Raw genomic sequence first — 23,009 nt, 5'->3', positions numbered from 1 at the left:
ATCCATACATCCATACGGGATAAAGGGAAAAGAATAATCAAATCAAACTGGATTTATACCACGCTTTTCATACTAAGAGGTAACACAACGCGCTTCACAGATGCTTTACTTATGCCTGACACTAATTTTCCATCCAGAGGTATACAAAAGACACATAATGTGAGGGCAAACATATAACAAAGCACACACATACACATGTACAACAGAGCCACTACAGATAAATATCAATATCAAAAAAGGTATGTCTTAAGATCTCGCTTAAAGGTTTCCACAGTTTCAGCCATTCTTAGGTCCTCTGGAAGAGTATTCCACAGGCTGGGAACATAGAAACTAAAAGCTGCCTCTCCATGTCTCTTGGTCCTGGCTTTTGTAACTGTTAAGAGTTCAGTGCCAGAACACATGAGGGATCTACAGGGTATGTACCTTGAGAGCATATCTGACATACATCCATGTGCATGACAATTATAAACTAGTAAAATAATCTTAAAATCTATTCTGAAACTAACAGGTTACCAGTGCAGTGATTTAAAGACTGGTGTAATGTGCGCCCTCCTTCTTGTTTTGGTGACTTGTGCTGCAGTATTCTGTATTATTTGTTATTGACTACTGGCTTTCTTTGGTAGACCAGACAAGAGATAGTTACAGTAGTCTAGCCTGCCTGTGATAAAAGCGTGCATCAATCTTTCAGTGTCAGTCTGAGAAAGAAACAGTTGCACCTTAGCAATGTATCTTAAGTGATAAGAAGGTGTTTTCATTATATTTTTAATATGGGTTTCAAAATTAAAATCTGAGTCAAATATGACATCTAGGTTTCTGGAAACATAAACAAAGCAACATTGAAATACATGTAATCTATATTCAAACATGTTTTCATAGGTAAAGCGCATCACGTAGAATGGAGAGCACCACCCATGTATCACCCATAGAACCATAGAAATCTGTAATTTTAGTTATACAAATTATGTTAAGTTCCTTGTGCTATTGATTGTGGACTCCCCACAACAGCCAATCCTCTCGCTGTCACATGCAGGTACCCATACCCATCAACCTAACCTGACCAATATAACAACTACCCAACCATAGATCTTAAGCAGCAGAATACAACAACAACGCACAGATGGTGTCATGTTGCGCTACAACATACGCTGTCTGTAGCTCACAGCAGCTAAACACAACAACTTGACTGCACAACCATAGAACCTGAGTAGCAGGTTGCAAACACCAATCTCCACTGGTCTGGTGTGTGCGCTTGCCAACCTCGTTCCCTAACCAGTTCTACATACTTTAGCTTCTTCCTTTCAAATAAGGTTTCCTCAATCGCACCTTCAAAGGAAATCGTCAATAAAGTTTACAATGTGCTCATACTCAGAATACAACACCATGTCTCGTCTCAACAGTCACAACAAAACAATGTTGAACTGGTAGCTGTCTTCCAGAATCTGAGCCAGTAATCTCAATCCAGAGCTTTTCCCCACACTGTAAACCCAGACAGTTCTACTAACTCATTAACATTATGTATTCAGTACTTAAAACCTGGTATTTAGTTGACCCAACTTAAAATGTATTAGTTTTCTGAGCAAGTGAAGACGTTTTAATTGTATTGGAATGTATTTGTTTGAGTAAACATTGCTTGATAACTCAATTTTTTTTAGTATCTGACGTCATCAACGTCGTTGAGAACACCATTGCAAAGCTCATGTGATGAGAGACGGAGACAGCAGACTTAAGGTAGAGGTGTCGTTTAGTAATCCAGAGGTTGGAAGGTTGCTAGTTCGATTCCCTACTCCTCCTTACCAAGTGTATAAGTGTGAACCCCTAAACTGCTCCTGATCTATAAATGCAAAATTCCTTGTAAATCGCTATGGATAAAAGCGTCTGCTAAATCACAGATGTATGTGTAAATGCAATGGCTACACTGGGAAGGCAGTTGACCAATGACAGTTCTCTCTACAGTAAGAGCTTGTGCAAGAAGTTGGAATTGAAGGAAGATACCCTTTCAAAAACTTGTAAGTGCGTAATAACTAGTGAAAGACCCAGAGAAACACAAATATCCGACGAGGCAAAATCCTGTAAGATTTTGGAATAATATGAGTTCAGAGTTTCAAAAATTATGAAAATGATAACAAAATAAATCAGTATAGTCGATGTATAATTTTTAAGTTAAGTTTACTTAGAAAAATATATATGTATGTACTCAAATTTTTTCATGTAATCGGTTACGTCAAAAGTTTAAGTACTCTGAACTTCGGGTTTACAGTGCATTTACCAGTACTGTTTGTATGTGCCTGGTGTCCACTTTTTTGCCCCTCTTGAACGAAAGACATTCTACGGTCCCTGTCATTAACCGGCAAAGAGTTTACCTCAACTGATTTATTCAAAAACAAACACAGACATTACTTTAATACCTCATGCTTCCACGTATGGGTCAGGCTAGTTTTACACCCATACAGAATACAGAATCATTCATTTCTGGTCATCCCAGCGTACAACTAGGCTATTTAGTTTAGCTCCAATAAAAGCTGAGTGAAACCTGGGAGTCATGATAATGTTCACTCAACCTTCTGTGAGGGCATGACATTTCTTCACAGTCATGTTGCTTTACACTGCACAGCATACGGAAAACAGGCCCTATCTGGCCATACATCTTTGTGCAGACCCGTTAGCCTTGACTATTGTAATGGTCTATTAGTGGGCGTATACCTGCTTTCAGGGTGAATCCTCTGATTGGCCATTAGGGACCTGTCACTCTCCTGTTTGGCACTCTCCACTGCTTCCTTGCTACCCTTCACATTAAGTTCAAGTCATGTATACTAATCCTTATGTACAGAGCAGCCACCAGATCAGCACCTACCTGATCTACCCACATGGCCTATTTGTCACTGGACAAGATGTCAGCCCAGATGCCTTTCACCTGTGGTACCTCAGTGGTGGAGTGAGCTTCCCAACTCCATCCTACCAGGGGACTCTTGAAGGTTCTTCTCTTGCGAGATCACCACCCTTCCCCTGACAACTACACTAAAAATGACTTCTCCTTAACTGACTGTTGTTTTATTAATAATCTACTTTGCTTGAAAAATCACGTTGGGCCAAAATTGTGTGCCAAATAAAATAAAGTTAAACTCAAGTCAGGATAAGACAGCATGGTCCAACCTGCATCTAATGTAGTGAACTATTTGTGTGGCCTTATGCATTATGAGTACATAATGTAATGTAATCTAATTGTCTGTCTGTCTGTGTAAGAATGTGATAACATCTGAGTGGAAACACTTACAGGAACTACTGGAATTGAAATATGTAAACCAATGGAATGCTACGGAATGGTCTTGAAAGTGGAAGAATTGGTTTAAACAGCAGAGTGCAATGCTGGATGTTTACTGTCATGTTGTAGTTGGGTTTCAGTGGGAAAGGCAGCCTTGCCCATGGCAGATTTAGCCATAGTCTACCCATCACATTTCAAGAACATGACCTCATGTGTGAAGTCTTGTAACAAAGTGCTGGTCATGTGAGGCTAGGTCCCCAGGCCACATTTCGTTTGAACTATGTCGAACCTTATTCTGATTAAAATTGTTAATGTTAAGAATATCTGAATAATCTAAACCTAAATAAGAGAAATAAATCAAAAAGAAGTTGTCAGCTCTGCAGATACACAGGTATACCCACATTACATACTGTATGTGTTCCCTTTCTGTTAACATCTATTAATAAAGAACCTGCATTGTATCTCAGCTGGAAAGGGCATTTTGTTGCATGTCTATCAAAATTCAAAGCCCAAATATTGTAACTTGTACAGCATCTTAACCACGGTCTCGCTCTTCTACTCTGAGACTATTCAGAGCACACTGTAAACAAATACCCAGAGTTAGAAAGACAAGCATGATGGATTGGTGTAGAACACGATTCGTTTATGTGTCAGCAGAAATGTGAGAGCCTCCTTTAGACCGGATGCCACGTTTTACGAGGGAATCTACGGGCAAAGGTTCCGGGGTGATTGAGTGCTTAGGCCTGTGTGTTTGTGTGTGTGTGTGTGTGGTTGCATGGCTGAATTCAGTACATCACTCACACATTGTAATATGCTGTGATGTATTCAATACATCACCTCTTGTAAGCAAGTACCATCTTCTTTTATGGTAACAAATACATTAATAATTTCTTATTATTTAAATCAAATTAAGGCATTTCACATTTAGCTTAGTATTCATATGTGTTCTGTTGTAAGGCATGCTATGAGAGAAATGCTGCTTTTCAAAGCCAGGTGGCAGTGTAACACTGTGGATATCAGTGACTGTTCTTCCCTTGTGTGCATTATCTGGTGACTCACTGCTGTCTATATTTCTGAAGAATTATTTGTCTTTAAACCCTATGAGCACAGTCATGCATCCTCACCTGGTTAGCTTGTTTTAGGCCTAAAATCAAATGGTTGGCCTTATACTGCATATACTTGTTTTTCTGCCATAAAAACACACACGTGTTTACAGTGACAGCATTAGTAGTGGTGGTGAAGGGCAGCTATATAGAGTTCTGACAGAAAGAGACTGTAATGTTTCCATTGCTCTTAAGACACCTGGGTGTGATCCCCACTATAAGAAAGCATCTGATCCCTTTCTAATTTCTGCAGAAACCACAAGCCACAGTGTGGTTGCACTCTTTATCATGTATATAGAGTATAGCTCCTTAGCCACATTGTTTTTAATGATATGAACTTAGTTTTACTTAAGCTCATACTGCATGCTTGTGTATATGAATTGTCTTTACTGTGGATCAAACCAGTTTTTGCTGCATCAGGCTGGGGTTTCAGGGTCTGGGTTCTGTAAAGCACCTTGAGACAATTTAATTTTTTGCGCTACAGAAATAAAATTGAATTTAATTGAATACAATGAGCAACAGAGTTATAGCTATTTGTATCACATTTTGATACACCTTCACTGTTGCTTGTGAAGTACCAGTTTATTGAAACATTCTAAGTTAAACTCAGTTAAGTTAGCCGTTCCTTTCTCTGGGTTTGCCATTGCCATTGCCATTGCCATTGCCATTGCCATTGAAGATAAATAACCTGTGCACTGATGCACTCTTGGTCACCTAACACTTGAAATGAATTAACACATAATTGTATTTCTTGACCCAGCTTGACCCATGTGTGGCATGTTTATCATTAGCTATAATGTCCACGGCAATCACTATGGTAACCGTGGTACCATGGTAATCGTGGTACCATATAATCTGTGAGTCTAGAGTCTGAGAGGCAGTAATGTGTATGTGTACATAATGTGTAGGTGAATAAAGTAACAAAGCTTTCTTGTCATATGCAATACCCCCTGCTGCTAACAGTCTATAAAAGGCAATTACAGGTCTGCCAAATGGGTTAAGGCCCTTTTAAAGCCAAAGTTGCCGGTGGTGAGAATCAGGAAAATATCAGAAAGTGCATTCATGGGGTGTGGGGATGAAGAGGGAAAAAAAGCCACACTCTTATAAAAGATTATTCTACATCAAAGCAGCTATTGCTTCCCCTGTGCCTTATTGTCTCAGTGCATATTTCTGGTTTGATTATGTAATTATCGTCTCAGCTCCGTAGGGGGGGCAAATCAATATCTTGTTATGATGATATCTGAGAATGATGTGTTCAATTCAAGTCATTCAAGATAGAGAAAAGTCTTTAAAGATGGCAAAAAAAGAGTCCTGGCATTGCTGTCCGCGAAACAGTCCCTGGCTACATTGTGAGTTAGACATTAGATTTGGAATATAAGGTTGCTGGAGGTTGAGGTGTTAAATCTTCATTCAACAGTATGATGGCCATATTTAAAAAAAGAATGGATGACTTAATTAATTCTTTGCAGGCAAGAAGCTTAATCATGTTATTTAAATTCCAGCTTTTAGAGTCTAACAGTGTACACAATTCCACTGTGCAAAAAACAAGAGAGCACTAAGTAACAGATGTTAGAGAATGACCCTCCAACCATAGGAATTGAATACTTCCTGCTGGAATTGATGAGGATATCAGATTTTGAGTGTCTGTGCTGAATATGATCTGGCCTTCCATAATTCTCGGAGTGAAGAAAGAAAAAAGCATCAGTAATGTATGGTCCAAAGAGCAAGAGGGCAGCATTACTTATATGTCGGAATAGTGTAAGTTTACAAAGCAAGGCAAGTTGAACACACAAAACCTCAATTGGCTACTGTTTTTGAATATTGCAGTAGCACATTGAGTACTTGATCATGCTACAAGTCTCTTGGCTCGCAGCGAAACAAGAACCTCTGGTCCTTTGGTCTTTAGTCTTCACTCTCTACCCTGAATGCATATTTTTAAATGGAGTCAGACAAACACACCATCCCACAGTCTGATTTAAAAAACAGAATATCTAAATATTTAGATTTTCCAGTGCAAAGCATGCTATGGGTCATCATGTTGTCAGAGTGATAAAGAAGCAGTTCATAAAGAGTCTGCAACAATGTATTTCTCCCATTAGCAGTTGCATCAATACCTCATAGAAATGTATAGATGAGTCTCTAACAGCATTTTGACCTACTGTGATGTTCCTCTTTTCTTCTTGCACAGTCTTCTTTCTGTCTGGTCTAAATTAAAAGGAGCCAATGTCCTCGCCGGGCTAACCTTGCAGTTTCACTAGGACTCTGCATGAATCTGAAAATTCAGGGTCTTTTCATCATGTGTCTTCCATATTTTGTCCTGATTAAAAGAATGGAGACATTTTGTGGAGACAGTTTGTTTGACATGTGTCACTAGAAAACAGAAAATATCATGTTAATGTAATCCATTGTGGAACATGATAAGTGTCCATAATGATCTTCCAATCTTGTCATTTCACCTATATTAATCTCTCCAAGAGAATATCTTCATCAAGTCATTCATCAAGTCACCAAAGCACAGCGAAGAATAGTGAATATTTGGTTCCGACAGCCAAAAAAAAAAAGACGTTTTGAGGACAGTGGGATTCTAAACTTGTCTCAATCTTCTGAGGAGCATCTAGGTATAACGCACACTCGGGCGCAGTCCCTTCTTTATTAACCATTAATACATTTCACGGCTGAAACTAATTAGCAGCTATTTATAAAGGAAATACATCAGAGCTGTTTCGTGAAAGTTAATGTGTGTGTTGAATTGGTGATAATTTCAGGGCTCAACCGTGAATCTAACAAAGGTTATGTGACCTGACTCCAGAATTGCGTTCTAATAGTATGATGTTATATCAGCTTGCAACACACCACTGCCAGAGAGTAGCTGTACTGTTTTATCAACACACCACTGCCTTGCTGTTATATCAACACACCACTGCCAGAGCGTAACTGGACTGTTATATCAACACACCACTGCCAGAGAGTAACTGGACTGTTATATCAACACACCACTGCCAGAGAGTAACTGGACTGTTATATCAACACACCACTGCCAGAGAGTAGCTGTACTGTTTTATCAACACACCACTGCCTTGCTGTTATATCAAAACACCACTGCCAGAGCGTTACTGGACTGTTATATCAACACACCACTGCCAGAGAGTAACTGGACTGTTATATCAACACATCACTGGCAGAGAGTAACTGCAGTGTTTGTTATATCATCAAACCACTGCCAGAGAGTAACTGGACTGTTATATCAGCAGCACGCCACTGGCAGAGAGTAACTGCAGTGTTTGTTATATCATCACACCACTGCCAGAGAGTAACTGGACTGTTATATCAACACACCACTGCCAGAGAGTAACTGGACTGTTATATCAACACATCACTGGCAGAGAGTAACTGCAGTGTTTGTTATATCATCAAACCACTGCCAGAGAGTAACTGGACTGTTATATCAGCACACCACTGGCAGAGAGTAACTGCAGTGTTTGTTATATCATCACACCACTGCCAGAGAGTAACTGGACTGTTATATCAACACACCACTGCCAGAGAGTAACTGGACTGTTATATCAGCACACCACTGGCAGAGAGTAACTGCAGTGTTTGTTATATCATCACACCACTGCCAGAGAGTAACTGGACTGTTTGTTATATCAACACACCACTGCCAGAGAGTAACTGGACTGTTTGTTATATCAACACACCACTGCCAGAGAGTAGCTTTACTGTTTTATCAACACACCACTGCCAGAGACTAACTGGACTGCTTGTTGTATCATCACACCACTGCCAGAGAGTAACTGGACTGTTTGTTATATCAACACACCACTGCCAGAGAGTACCTGTAGTGTTTGTTATATCAACACACCACTGCCAGAGACTAACTGGACTGTTATATCAACACACCACTGGCAGAGAGTAACTGCAGTGTTTGTTATATCAACACACCACTGGCAGAGAGTAACTGCAGTGTTTGTTATATCAACACACCACTGCCAGAGAGTAACTGGACTGTTATATCAACACACCACTGGCAGAGAGTAACTGCAGTGTTTGTTATATCAACACACCACTGCCAGAGAGTAACTGGACTGTTTGTTATATCAACACACCACTTCCAGAGACTAACTGGATAGTTTGAACCTCACATGCAACCCTGCAGGGCTTTAGAGGTTGTGGTTCAGTTGATGACTTTGGCCTAGTCCTGACATGCAGCACAAATAGAAAGGATATTAATGTATTTGCAAATGGAGCCTTATTACAAAACAAGTCCATAGTTGCTGTGTCTTATTTTATTTACAATCATCACCAAAGAATGAAATGCAATGTTGAAATACCATTTTTGACATTTTCATCTCATGGCATCATTCAGCAAATCTGTTTAACATACCATCTCCAAACTGGCACAACGGCAATGATAAACAGATTGACTCTAAAATGGTTACTTTGGACTAAACTTATTCTTTAGATTTGTCAGTTTAGCGGAGAGCAGTCGCAGGACCAAAGCAGAATGTTAATGCTGTATTTCTTTTGAAAGAATATGAAGATTTCAAAAAGGTAAGATAAGCTGATGTTCTGCACAGGTGAAGTTACTGATGATAATAATTTGCTGTGCAAAAATAGTGAAAGCATGAGAGCATGTTCAAAATCTGATGTCTGGTGAGTCCTCCTCTGATGTGATGGAAATAAATAGCATCAAGTGATTGTTCAGAAAACCATGTCAAGTGATGTTTTTTACAAGCAGGTCATCATCCAAACTAGATTCACTGTTTAGATAAGTAGGCAAACAAAGCTCCTGTAATTTATTTCTCCCTGCAGTATTTCCTGTTCTGTTTAGATTCAGTGTCACTGTACACAACAAAAGCAGTCCCAAGGCTCAGTCCTCCATCTTTCAATCAGATAACTTTGTGAAGACAGAAGTGCCTTGCCATTCTCCTCTATTGACATGATGGCATAGTGTCCTGCAGTTCCACTGAACGTGTTGTTTGGGTTTTCACAGCCCATGTCTGATTTATTTATCTGGCAAAAAGAAAAACTAGTAAGGAGGCAGGAGCCAACCTGTGTTGTGGATCAATGCAATGAATGTATCTATGATATCTTCAAAGAGCCTTTGCTTTCGTGGACAGAGTCTCTGGTCTCTTTAAACTCCTGTTAAACTCCACATGTAGTAGAAAAACAAATGAGAGATAGAAAACCGCATACATCAGACAGAATATCTATATGACTACATACTGTATATACACATTCTTTTTTTTGATTTTTTTTTAATTGGCTTTTTAGCCATTTGGATAGGACAGTGAAGTATATTGGACAGGAAGTGAGGAGGAGTGAAGAGGTGGGGAGATGATCGGGGAACAACAGCAGGCCGGAATCAACCTGTGTCCCCGCGGGCATTGTAGCCCGTAAATTGGGGGCTTATTGGCTCGCGCCACAGTGCCCACTACATATTTTTTAATATTTTGATACGTATATTATGTAATAGTTTTTTGTGTTTGTGCATACTTTTTTCCTTCATACTAGAATGATGCCAATGCCATGCCTTGATTTGAATCTTTGAATTCTATACCAAAAGTCTCAAGTCCTTGTTAGTATTCAGAACAGTAAACATGAGTAAGGCTGTACTATTGTTTAAAGGAAACTAAAGTAAACATGATGATTCATAAATTTAGGAACAGGTTTCTATTTTTAAATATCATTTCCGTGCAAGAGGACGGCTACAAATGTCACAGCTAAATGCAGGCAGGATAACATAATGTAGTGTAATGTAAAGTAGTCTATTTAACTTTAAATAGTTATAGATCCAGCTATGTTGTAAACATCAAATTAATTTCTAATACCAAGTTAACTTCACTGCGGTCGTCAATTCCTCAAACACCTGACACCAAACGAGTGCAATGGCACGTCACTGCCGCTAGCCCAAGCCACAAGCCACTAGCCGCTAGCCCAAGGGTCTACAACGCCAAAGCTGCCTGTCCAGGGGCCTTCTAGACCACAACTGCTGGTTCCAGAGCATACCACACCGTCACTGCCTGCCTTGGGGTCGTCCACACCACTGCTGTCCCCGACAGCTGAGACCCGGCAGGCTGTCGATGATCTGTAGCCTACCAGCCTACCTATGATGGCCTGGAGGCCGACCAGAGACACCAACTGCGAGAGCTACCGGAGTGGTTCACAGACATCTTTGCAGCCAGGGGCTAGGAACCAGAGACAGCACACAAACCAACCTGGTCCAGCATGACATTGACACTGGAGACAGTGTGCCCCATATGCCCCCATCCGCCCCATCCACCCCATTCGCCCCATCCACCCCATCCGCCCCATCCGCCACATCTGCCTTCGGTTTCATTACCTACCCTGAGCTAAGCGGGCGGCGGCTGAACAGATCCAGGAGATGGTAGGGGCAGGCATCATCGAACCCGGCAGCAGTCCCTTGGCCTCACCGGCCTCCACAGATTCCTACCCGCTGCAACATGTCAACGACGCCCTTGACCACATCGTTGGGTCCAACTGGTTCAGCTCTCTCGATCCACATTGGCAGGCGGAACTGACTGCCAATCAGCTCTCTCGATCTACACCGGCAGGTGGAGCAGACTGCCAATCAGCTCTCTCGATCTACACTGGCAGGTGGAGCTGCCTGCCAAGGCACAGACTGTTTTCCCCATCATGGTCTGGTAGGGATTCTTATTGCATGACCTCCTCATTCACAATGCAGACATCGAAGGCAACCTGGCTAACCTGAGGGACGTTTTCCACGCCATTCGCCGTGCTGGTCTACGTCAGCACCTGAAAAAGTGTCATCTGTTCTGGCAGGAGAAGTCCTTCCTGGGCCATGCCGTCAGCTTGCCGGGTATCCACCATCCAGTGTGGTATCCACTGACTCAGCAAAGGTAGCGGGACCCACCCCTTACATCGTTGGAGAGATGGAGAGCTTCCTGGGGCTGGCATGCTACTACTGGTGCTGCCACTACTGGTGGAGATTTCAACACCATTGCCAGCCCAAAGCATCCACTGACGCGGAAGGGGCAAACATTCCAGTGGAGTAAGGACTGCTGTGCCCTCATGATGTTGTTTCCTGACCCGCAGAAACGTGGTTCTTGGTGTAGTGCTGTTCTAGGAGGGAGGGCATGGTGAGCAGGTTATCTCCTGCTTGAGTTGCTCACTCAGCTGACCAGAAGAGAATTACTGTGCAGCTGGCTTTCATCCTGGGAATTAACCACGTCAGAGCATACCTCTATGGGAGGCGTTTCTCCTGCGCCCTGATCATGTTTCTCTCACCTGGCTCCTGAACTTCAAAGAGCTGGAGGGGCAGCTGGCTTTGTGGCTAGAAACTCTGCAAGATTACGACTTTGGCATTTGCCACCGGGCCGGCCACCCCACAGCAGCCTACAGATGCTCTGTCCTGATGACCATCGGTGGAGGTCAGGTGCCCGCACTGACGATGACGATGACGATGACGGTGGCGGTGACGATGACGATGACAATGACGATGACGATGACGATGACGATGACGATGACGATGACGATGACGATGACGATGATGTATCTCCAGGCAACAGCGATGGCAGTCTCCAGGCTCCAGGATTTTCAAGAAATACATCCCTGGCAAACCCCCAAATCTGCCCCATCAAGGATTTCAGGCCTCTCTGGAACAGTACAGCAATCCAGACATAATGGAAAGATACAAATGATATGTTACATATCATATCATCATTTCATATATTAACAGAATTCTATAAAGTATGTAGAATTAATTACAACACATGAATCATCATTGATTCAAATCTTAAACTGATCTATAATCAATTCAACAATAAGCTGCAAAATGACTGATTGTTTGATGACACACATTTTCTTTATCAACATTGCGTTGGCATAATATGTACAGGACTACTTTACAGACTAATGCCACATGGCTTACATGTGACATTGAGACATTGAGACACATTGAGATTTGACAGTGGAGATAGATGATGGCTCCACGTTTGCCCTGCCCTCCTTCACCCAAAGGAGAAGGGCCCGCAAGCTTGTGAATGAGGTAGGCCCCATGACATGCGACTCCAGAGGCCTCATTATAATTAAGGTGACCTTGTTCTTTCTGCCTGACACTCTCAGATATCAATGAGTGCCTCTTCAAAGATGAAAGAGAGAGAGAGAGAGAGAGACAGAGCGATAGAGAGAGAGAGAGCAATAGAGACAGAGGGAAAGAGAGAGAGAGTGATAGAGACAGGGGGGGAGAGAGAGAGCGATAGAGGCAGAGGGAATGAGAGCGAGAAAGCGATAGAGACAGAGGGGGAGAGAGAGAGAGCGATAGAGACAGAAGGGGAGAGAGAGAGAGAGCGATAGAGACAGAGGGGGGAGAGAGAGAGAGCGATAGAGACAGAAGGGGAGAGAGAGAGAGAGAGCGATAGAGACAGAAGGGGAGAGAGAGAGAGAGAGAGGGACCTTAAGGTGGCTCTGAATACTCTGCCAAGGCAGCAGAGCAAGAACACAGAGGTTTGAACATCCACATTTAAATTGGAATAATCAGCTGTACCCAGCCGGGTCCTGCTGTGCCTTGGGGCTTGGTCACATAAAGGCAAAAGATATCTGTCTTATTAGGTGAGGGCTTGATGTCAGCATACTGTATCTCCCAAAGTGACACTGTTACAAACAGGGTATCTTCTGATAAGACTATCTACGCTAGTTTTATTGTGTTGTTATCTTTAGACATTGTATTAATGGATTGGATTAATCAGAGAATCTCTATACATTTTTGGTTTACTGTTGTAGTGTTGTTCAAGGGTGTTGTATTGTGGCCCTGGTGCGTGAGAAAGAGATCCTCACAAAACAACATCTCACCAACACGGATCACTTACATGTTCAGGATTGGTCCTCTCACGTTACTGGGTTCTGGAGTGGAATGAGGCTGACACCATAGACGAAGGCCTTGCCTCACGTGGAGTCCTCTCCGCTGTTTGACATGATGTTTGCGGCCCCCTGTGTCATCTGGCTAGAGAGCTGATAACTCGCCTCGTGGTTTGAGGCTTGATCCCTGACCGAAACAAATCCTGCTAAGTCTTAAATCCATAGAGGATTGATCTTTGATCATATCTTAGGTCTGTCTTTGGTCACGCACTTTCAAGAACACACTGCTCCTTTGGCCTTGAGCTTCACCTACTCTACAACAAATGGAAGGACAACTTAAGAAGAAAGCAAGGTGGTGTCTCCTCTTGGCCAGCAACAAACTGTAACACTGCGTCAGGACTTAATTAAAGATATATCCGAAATCTGCATAACTCCTCTCTGCTTTGGGCATACTGTAATTCAGCTGGAAAGTCCCTTAGTTCCAATCGGCACTTTTTAAAGCATTGCTCTTAGAGGCAAGCTAAAATGATGAGATGAGGGACCAATGAACTTATGGTTCCCCAAAGGCCTCATTGGCTGACTTAATGATGTTTTCAATCAATGCTGTCACCTCCTACATACTTTAACGATTCCGGAGGACATGATGATTTCATGCCCACCCATTCAGACCAAATGCACATACCGTTGGATCTCATTATGAATAAGTATTCAGAATCACACAATGGATATACACTGCACTCTTTATATTTTTTCCTACTATTATTCTAGACAGAGATGTTGCAGGAGTAGAGTGTAGATAGGTTGCATCAACAGCCACCATAACCGTCCTGGACCTCTGTAGCTTGGCAAGTGTCTCATTGTTGGTTGGAGTTTCTAGTCAAACCAGGAGATTGCTTCCCTTTATTCAATGGCCCATCATTCCAACTTTCTTTCACTCCTTAGGCTCACACAGCCTTGCCCTTCACACGGATGTCTTCATGGAAGCCCAGTCCTTTGTTAGGTTTTTGAAGGTTTTTTAGGTTTCAAGGATGAGTCATCTAAAGCTGAATAAATGGCATCTTCAGGACGATCCACCAAGGTGACGTTCCTTAATTTCAGTACACTTCGCAAAATTTCCAATCAGACTTTCAATGAAAGCACACTCTCTGATAGCAAGTTCATTACTTCAAAACGTCATCGTACACCGTACTCATCTTTCAAGTTCCAGGTCAAGGTCTTTCAAAAACAGGCCCTGAAGCCCATTCCCTGCAGTCAGTCAGTGGCGGTGCGTCAATACAGGGTGCTGGGGCGCCGGCCCTCCTACAATTTTGAGATGAAAAAAAAAAAAAAAAAGTAAAATAATTAACCGTGGTAAAGTTGGTTGGAAGTTGGATATTCAACAGACATTCAGACACCCGTATGTTTAGGGACCATCAACAAATTACACATTTAAAATTTCAAAAGTCAATAGCTTTTCAACCACATGAACTAAAAACATAAAAATGATGTTGAACTGTTCAAAATGTATGCATACACATTGCACAGCCTTTAGTTTTTTCATTTTCACTTCACACTATTTTCAGTAAATTTATGAAAGTCTGAAACTTCAATAGATTTTTGGTCATGTGACTTATCATCCTTAAATTAGTTTCAGAGTGTTCATTGACTATGTATACATGTTGCACAGCCTTTAGTTTTTTCATTTTCACTTCACACTATTTTCAGTGAATTTATGAAAGTCTGAAACTTCAATAGCTTTTTGGTCATGTGACTTATCATCCTCAAATTAGTTTCAGAGTGTTCATTGACTATGTATACATGTTGCACAGCCTTTAGTTTTTTTCATTTTCACCTCACACTATTTTCAGTGAATTTTTGAACATTTGAAACTTCAATAGATTTTTGGTCATGTGACTTATCATCCTCAAATCTATTTCAGAGTGTTCACTGACTATGCATACATGTTGCACAGCCTTTAGTTTTTCATTTTCACCTCACACTATTTTCAGTGAATTAATGAAAGTCTGAATCTTCAATAGCTTTTTGGTCATGTGACTTATCATCCTCAAATCTATTTCAGAGTGTTCACTGACTATGGATACATGTTGCACAGCGTTTAGTTTTTTCATTTTCACCTCACACTATTTTCAGTGAGTTTATGAAAGTCTGAAACTTCAATAGCTTTTTGGTCATGTGACTTATCATCCTCAAATTAGTTTCAGAGTGTTCACTGACTATGTATACATGTTGCACAGCCTTTAGTTTTTTCATTTTCACCTCACACTATTTTCAGTGAGTTTTTTAACATTTGAAACTTCAATAGATTTTTGGTCATGTGACCTATCATCATCAAATCTATTTCAGAGTTTTCACTGACTATGCATACATGTTGCACAGCCTTTAGTTTTTTCATTTTCACCTCACACTATCTTCAGTTAATTTTTGAACATTTGAAACTTCAATAGCTTTTTCGTCATGTGACCTATCATCATCAAATCTATTTAAGAGTGTTCAATGACTATGTATTCATGTTGCACAGCCTTTAGTTTTTTCATTTTCACTTCACACTATTTTCCGTGAATTTATGAAAGTTTGAAACTTCAATAGCTTTTTGGTCATGTAACCTATCATCCTCAAATCCATTTCAGTGTCCATTCACTTTTCTTTCCTTTTGGTTTAGTAAATAAATTACAGGTATAAATTGCTGAACGGGCTATTTAAGAGGAGAACTAGTGCTGATATTTCACAATCTCCATACTCAAGTAGTAGTACAAGTAGTTATCAAAGAAAATGCTTTACTGAAAGTCAAAGTATAATTTGAAATTATGTAATAAAATGAAAGTCGGCCTAAGTAAATAGTAAACTTTTTATGTATGTACAGTGTGTAAGTGTGGGGAATGTGTCACATTATCACATTATCTCCAGTGTACAGAGATACAATATTTAATAATTGTGTCTTAATACCAACAATTTCATCTCCCCTTACAATAAAAGTAGTTTCTTTAGTAGCTTATGCTTCTTTGTTGATTACAGTGACTGTGTCCAAAGCTGTCCTCGTACGTCCTTTTTCAACGTTAACTTGTTTGGTTTATTATCATCATCGTTGTCGTCATAGCATGTGCTCGAGGTCCACAGATGTATGTCTCTGGGCCATGGCATTTGACTCACAAGAAACATATTAATAAGGGGAGGGGTGGGGACTTGTTATAGAAATGATTAGGCTATCCCAGTGTCAGCATATAGAAAGAACCAATGCCGTCCCTGGTTTATGGGCCGGTCAATGTGCAAATTGTTATTCTTCTTATCAAGTTTTTATTTTACACCGGCCCAAATGGGGCATCAGCCAGACAAATTACCAGCCAGACAAATTACCAGTCCAGGCCTATTTGACTTTACAGTTGGCCTTTGGGTTTTACCCCTTACTCCACTTCCTAGGAGTCGAAGGGTTGGATATGTCACTGTCATTACAGTTTTTCACTATTGTTAAGAAGTAAAAAGCGAAAGTTCGGCACAATCTGCACAACCTTCACGTCATGTATCAATCGCTCGCCCCAAGTGGGAAATACTTAAGACTCCCTTATCTGCATTAGACTCTGATTTTCCTTGTGAACACACTGATGTCAATTACACATCACGTTGTTGTCAAAACACTGTACACAAAGTTCTGTTGTTGCACACAATTTTCAAGTAAAATCTCAAAGCATCAACCTGCAAAACACAAATAGTCAAATCTCTAAACTTTCAGGTCATTTGACCAATTTGCAGTGAGGACGGCACCATAAAAGCGTCTTGAGCCTCTGTTTTTGTTTGGTAAACTATTGAACTTTGAAAAGATCGACAACCAGAGAAGGAGAGGGGTAAGAGTGAGAGGAGAAGGAAGAGGAGGACAAGAAGGAGGAGGAGTAGGAGGACAGAGAGAAGGAAGAGGAGGACAAGGAGGAGGAAGAGAATGAGGACAAGGTGAAGAATGAGGAGGAGAAAGAAGAAGGAAAATGGTCATCTCTAATGAGATTTGGGCCGCTGTGGTAGACCATGTTTTCATGGTTTTTCATTAGAACCTTCAGGATTGAGAACAAGTACGAAACCTGTTTGCCTTGTGTACTGTAATACTGCATATCAATAGAATATAGTGTGCTCACAGTATTTGTATTTTGCAGGACTGAAGGAGAACCACACTGTGGAGGAAGAAAACACACTTTCAATATTTTTTTAAAGCAAAGTAGCATTTTCCAGGAGAAATACAGTTTTTCACTATTGCTAAAACCTGTTTTTCAAAACAATAACAGCTTTCTCAAAACTGCACACAGAAAACTGAAAACCTCACACACAAAATGCTAAACCTGACACTCCCTTTGCAAGATGACTCTTTGCTATCAAATCTCTTAACTGGTCACAAATGGGAACTCGTGTTTTCATTTGGTACACACAGCCATATTTTCAAAACACACACACATACATTCATTTAGTACACACAACTAAGCATTTGCTGCACACTACCAAGCATGTACAGCACACAGAAGTGCAAAATTGAAAACACAATCATCGAAACACACCATATGAATGACAATGACTCATTGAGCCATTTCTCCTTTTGTAAAATGTATCAGTGTAGGCCTACATTTTTCATAGTCAAACATAAAACAGCAATACCATTGTTCTCACAAACCATATTAACAATTTCCGTCTCCTGTTCCACCAAACACTAGATTGTATTGACATAAAATTGTATACAAAATGCTTATGGTTTTTCTCAATTGCTTACACACATTTTTTGAAAGCATGCCTCGTTTTCTCAAAACTGTGAACACAAATCCAAAAACAACTAACAAAAAATGCAAAACCCTTTATATCTCCTGGAAAATGCTACTTTGATTTAAAAAAATATTGAAGGTGTGTTTTCTTCCTCCACAGTGTGGTTCTCTTTCAGTCCTGCAAAATATAAATACTGTGAGCACACTATATTCTATTACAGTTCACAAGGCAAACAGATTTCGTACTTGTTCTCCATCCTGAAGGTTCTAATGAAAAACCATGAAAACATAGTCTACCACAGCGGCCCAAATCTCATTAGAGATTACCATTCTCCTTCTTCTTTCTCTTCCTCCTCCTCCTTCTTCACCTTGTCCTCATTCTCTTCCTCCTCCGTGTCCTCCTCTTCCTTCTCTCTGTCTTCCTACTCCTCAACCTCCTCCTCCTCCTCCTTCTTGTCCTCCTCTTCCTCCTCCTCTCACTCTTACCCCTCTCCTTCTCTGGTTGTCGATCTTTTCAAAGTTTTCAATAGTTTACCAAACAAAACAGAGGCTCAAGACACTTTTATGGTGCAGTCCTCACTGCAAATTGGTCAAAAGACCTGAAAGTTTAGAGATTTGACTATTTGTGTCTTGCAGGTTGATGCTTTGAAATTTTACTTGAGAAGTGTGGGCAACAACAGAACTTTGTGTACAGTGTTTTGATAACAACGTGATGTGTAATTGACATCAGTGTGTTCACAAGGAAAATCAGAGTCTAATGCAGATAAGGGAGTCTTAAGTATTTCCCACTTGGGGCGAGCGATTGATACATGAAGTGAAGGTTGTGCAGATTGTGCCGAATTTTCGCTTTTTACTTCTTAACAATAGTGAAAAACTGTAAATAGATTTGATGATGATAGGTCACATGACAAAAAAGCTATTGAAGATTCAAACTTTCGTAAATTCACTAAAAATAGTGTGAAGTGAAAATGAAAAAACTAAAGGCTGTGCAACATGTACGCATAGTCAGTGCACACTCTGAAATAGATTTGAGGATGATAAGTCACATGACCAAAAAGCTATTGAAGATTCAGGCTTTCATAAATTCACTGAAAATAGTGTGAAGTGAAAATGAAAAAACTAAAGGCTGTGCAACATGAATACATAGTCATTGAACACTCTTAAATAGATTTGATGATGATAGGTCACATGACCAAAAAGCTATTGAAGTTTCAAATTTTCAAAAATTCACTGAAAATAGTGTGAGGTGAAAAAGAAAAAACTAAAGGCTGTGCAACATGTATGCATAGTCAGTGAACACTCTGAAATAGATTTGAGGATGATAAGTCACATGACCGAAAATCTATTGAAGTTTCAGACTTTCATAAATTCACTTAATATAGTGTGAAGTGAAAATGAAAAAACTAAAGGCTGTGCAACATGTATACATAGTCAATGAACACTCTGAAACTAGTTTGAGGATGATAAGTCACATGACCAAAAATCTATTGAAGTTTCAGACTTTCATTAATTCACTGAAAATAGTGTGAAGTGAAAATGAAAAAACTAAAGGCTGTGCAACATGTATGCATAGTCAGTGAACACTCTGAAATAGATTTGATGATGATAGGTTACATGACCAAAAAGCTATTGAAGTTTCAAATTTTCAAAAATTCACTGAAAATAGTGTGAGGTGAAAATGAAAAAACTAAAGAATGTGCAACATGTATACATAGTTAATGAACACTCTGAAACTAATTTGAGGATGATAAGTCACATGACCAAAAAGCTATTGAAGTTTCAGACTTTCATACATTTACTGAAAATAGTGTGAAGTGAAAATGAAAAAACTAAAGGCTGTGCAATGTGTATGCATAAATTTTGAACAGTTCAACATCATTTTTATGTTTTTAGTTCATGTTGTTGAAAAGCTATTGACTTTTGAAGTTTAAAATGTGTCATTTGTTGATGGTCCCTAAACATACGGGTGTCCGAATGTCTGTTGAATATCCAACTTCCAACCAACTTTACCACGGTAAATAATTAAAATAAGAAATGAACTGTTTTAACGCGTTAAATGTGTGCGGGAGACCGTAAGCCCCTGTCAACAACCACTTAAAGTTAAATGTGACCAAAATATATTGCCATTCGTTATCACTGTGGGTGCCGGCCAAGTGGATCTCTATGGGAGCCAGAAAAATGGGCAGAAACATTTGAGCATAGGACTATGGAAGTTTATTAGACTCTTTATTCAAATGGCAATGCATTTGTCAAATGGCAATTCAATGCGCAAAGTGACAATGCAATCCGCAATTCAAATGGCAAACCAGTTGTCAAATGGCAATTCAATGTGCAAATGACAATGCAATCCGCAATTCAGTTTGTATAATTTTGAATAACAATTTGAATGAACGCTTATTGCATTGCATTTCATATTGACACGGTTTTTTCGACTCTTTATTCAAATGGCAATGCATCTTTTCAATTGGCAATTCAATGCGCAAAGTGACAATGCAATCCGCAATTCAAATGGCAAACCAGTTGTCAAATGGCAATTCAATGTGCAAATGACAATGCAATCCGCAATTCAGTTTGTATTATTTTGAATAACAATTTGAATGAGCGCTTATTGCATTGCATTTCATATTGACACGGTCTTTTCGACTCTTTATTCAAATGGCAAAGTGGCAATGCAATCCGCAACATATCAATATCCACGTGATGTCAGTCACGTGATATGTTAGTGTGAACCTCAACATGGGGTCCATGTATTAAATGTCAGAAGAATCAGAATCAGCTTTTTTGGGCCAAGTAATCATCTTTTAATCAAAAATGAACATACAATGTTCTGTCACTGACAAGGAAGTAATTGAGGAGGACACAAGAGACCAGGCAATGGGTGGTTCATTTTTCAAACACAGAGCCGAGAGAATTGGGGCTTCGATCGCTAAACAGGACAGTTCTTCAAAACCTGCCCAGCCTTCACATTCCCTTATCAGAAATATGTGTAACCCAAAGCTTTTCAACTTCACCTCACCTGCCACTGAACATGGATGCACACATGAAAAACATGCAGTTAATGAATTCTTACATGCTACTCCGGATTTCGTTTGTAGTTGTGACTGCTGTGGTCAAGGTTGCGGGGAAGTTAAGTGTCACTGTGCTTACACGTATTCCTCAAAATATACAGCATAACACAAAACAATACAACAGTGCAAAACAATATAATACAACAGTTCAAAACAATAAGTTGTTCTTTAGAAAAATGTATCGTAGAGGAACTGCCGAAGACCGAATGTAGAAGATAGCTGCTAATCCTGGCTCTCGGGAGTCTGTTAAAACTGGAAATATTTGTATGTGAATTAAGGTGTTTACACAACTTTTATAAGCCTACATCGACTCGGTTTGTTGTTAATATACTATACGAACACTGTCAGGGCAAACAGAATATTGTAGGTCTTTAATTAAGCTCTCGACCGTTGGTTAGCTTGCTGCCTAAACTTTAATTAGAGATCAATGTAGAAGATAGCTGCTAAAATGCTATAAGCGCTGCACTGCAGCCGAGCTTGCTACTTGACACTCGCTACATGACAGCCAAACATGTTTTTTTTTTCTGACCACGACCCCTAGGCGAAATACCGCCTGCCGATAATTCGTCCCAATGGAAACGTGGAGTTAGACTTGAAGAGAAGAGAAGAGAAAATAAGAGCTTCTCGAGAATAGCGGTATAAAACACTGCAAAACAGTGCCGTACATGGACCCCAACATGGCCGGCAAAGGTTGTTGTCATGGATATTGGTCACGTGACTAAATACGCCTAATAGGGGTAGGGACCCGCCTTGATGGGGCGACTGACAGATTGCATTTTCATTTGAATTTTGCAACAAAAAGAGCGTGATGACAAGTAAATGCTAATGCAATATAGTGGGGGCGCTGTTCAGCTACTACATTGAATTTCCATTTGAATAAAGAGTCGAAAAGACCATGTCAATATGAAATGTAATGCAATAAGCGCTCATTCAAATTGTTATTCAAAATAATACAAACTGGATTGCGGATTGCATTGTCATTTGCACATTGAATTGCCATTTGACAACTGCTTTTCCATTTGAATTGCGGATTGCATTGTCACTTTGCGCATTGAATTGCCAATTGAAAAATGCATTTTCATTTGAATAAAGAGTCGAAAAAACCGTGTCAATATGAAATGCAATGCAATAAGCGTTCATTCAAATATTTATTCAAAATAATACAAACTGAATTGCGGATTGCATTGTCATTTGCACATTGAATTGCCATTTGACAACTGGTTTGCCATTTGAATTGCGGATTGCATTGTCACTTTGCACATTGAATTGCCAATTGACAAATGCATTGCCATTTGAATAAAGAGTCTAATAAACTTCCATATTGGACAGCTTCTCATGGGCATTCGTAGCCAATTCAGTGCCAGTAATAGTTAAGTTGTTAAACATACTGAGTGCCTAGTTTTCCAATCATCATTGTTTCAATACGTATGTGAGGCATTGTGTGCGTACCTGATAAAAGTAAGTGTGTTTCATGAAGTTGTAGTGTTTGTAGTGGGCTGTACATTGCTATTAGCAGCGATTTGCGATTAGCATCATAAAAGTATCCAATAGCATGTTTTCTTATAGGTTATCTTATATTGACTTATGTAATAAGGATGAGTTCATACTGTTCATACTGTAAATATAATACGAATGAGATCTATGTTGCTTAGTGTAATGTCCACTATGACATGTGTCTTATTAATATTGGTTACTTATGTTTAACTGTTGTAACAATCATTCATGTTGATGTAATCCAGTGCAGTGCTGATTGGACCCTATTCCCATTGCAGACCACATCCGTACCATCTCATGCAGTGTTGTAGTGAAAGCAAAACTATATAGTCCTTTAACCTCAGTAACAAATATTCTACTCAAAACCTGTTTTCTTCTCATTGTGGAGTGCTATTTAAACCTATGTACTATGTATTTGCAAACCTGTACGAGTGTGTCTGAATCTGATCTTACATCTCAGGAGAGAATGTAGAAGAAGACGTATGTTTTATTGATTCATGTCTTTAATTATTTATGG

This window comes from Sprattus sprattus (assembly GCF_963457725.1).
Source record: "Sprattus sprattus genome assembly, chromosome: 4".
NCBI lineage: Eukaryota > Metazoa > Chordata > Actinopteri > Clupeiformes > Clupeidae > Sprattus > Sprattus sprattus.
This window is presented reverse-complemented; position numbering follows the sequence as displayed.